This window comes from Suricata suricatta, chromosome 11, assembly GCF_006229205.1.
Source record: "Suricata suricatta isolate VVHF042 chromosome 11, meerkat_22Aug2017_6uvM2_HiC, whole genome shotgun sequence".
Taxonomy (NCBI): domain Eukaryota; kingdom Metazoa; phylum Chordata; class Mammalia; order Carnivora; family Herpestidae; genus Suricata; species Suricata suricatta.
Window position 1 is genome coordinate 53,196,120 of NC_043710.1, and position 1,442 is coordinate 53,197,561.

General features: G+C 40.6%; 1 pseudogene; it reads right to left on the reverse strand.

Moving 5' to 3' along the window:
- LOC115272598 overlaps nucleotides 1–973 on the reverse strand; it is a 25,698-nt pseudogene extending 24,725 nt beyond the window's left edge.
- Nucleotides 974–1,442: the final 469 nt, after the last annotated feature.

Genomic DNA, 1,442 nt, shown 5'->3' on the forward strand with positions numbered 1-1,442 from the left:
GAGGAAGAGGTACATGGGTTCATGGAGGCTGCGCGTTGTGAGGATAATGCAGATGAACAGGCTGTTCCCAAGCAGGGCGATGACATAGGAAATGAAGAAGGGACTACACATGCTGGTCCTCAAGGCCAGGGATATCCAGCAAACGGAAGACCATGTGGCTAACACCAGTGTGGTGTAAGGTAGTCAAGCCTGGAGCAGACGACCTTCCTATTAACAGAGGAAAATTCAGTTCATATACAAAGATTGTTTTTGCTGTTGCCAACAGCACTTCACATTTATCTAATTCTACTCCATTCTGAAAGTGCCAGAAACTATGATACTAAAAGTAAATAAGATGATTTGTTCAAGCAAAGGAGGTGGAGGGAGAGAGAGAAATAAAAACACACTTAACTACAAAGAAAAACTAAAGGTTGCCAGAAGTGGGAGGAGGTCGGGAGTGGGGAAAAAGTGATGGGGATTAAGAAGGGCACTTGCAGAGATGAGCACCAGGTGTGTACGGAAGCGCTGAATCTACATTGTACACCTGAAACTAATATTGCACTGTATGTTAACTGGAATTTAAATTAAAACTTTAAAAAAATAAAAAATAAATTAAAAAAAGATATGGTTTGTTTTCTGAGTAAGGTCCTAAGCTCATAAATAAGAGACTTTTACATACTAAAATTAAATGATGAAGTCAATGTATTAGTTTATACAGGTAAAATTTAATATGGAAACACAATGGAAGTCATTCTCATTGTTTATATTTGTAATAGTTTAAGAATGACTTCATATCTGAACTTAGCCTTGAAAATAAAGTAGGATGCCATCAGGTTGAGGAAATATCAAGTAATGAATGGAGTGAAGTCATCTGGGGATTCAAGAGGAAAAGTTTGTGGGCCCACATGATGCCTCTTGCCACAGCTCATTCTTTCCCCTCTGATTTCACAAAGAGTCTAATCATCAGAACACCTACCTCAGAAACAGTGGCCATTGACAGTGTTTCCCAATTGGCTGTTAACTTTCTGAGGTCTGTTTAAGTACGTATGCTTCCACAATCCCGCACACTGAGGCACCATGTGATTCCTCCATAATGATAAATACTGGGTGGAAGGTAAAAAGGGTGATGATAGGAGCCATAAATGAGGCTCTTCTCATACCTGAAATGTTCACAGTAATCAGGCCTGTTGCCAGGATGCAATCTTCTATGGAGGGACTCAAGGCCCCGGGCACTCTGAGAGCTAAAGTGTGGGTGAAAGCCCAAAGTTTCCCCTCTCTCTCCTCCTAGAGAGCCCTTTCCATTACACGGGGACAGTCCATACTTGTGCCTCTGGTCTAGGGGTGTGCTTTTGAAACAGCTTCTTAAAATTTTTTTTAAAAAACCCAGATTTACAGTGCTTGCCAATTCCTTAGGTAAAAATATTCCTCTGTAGTCAGCTTCAAACTATGAACATGATATCCCT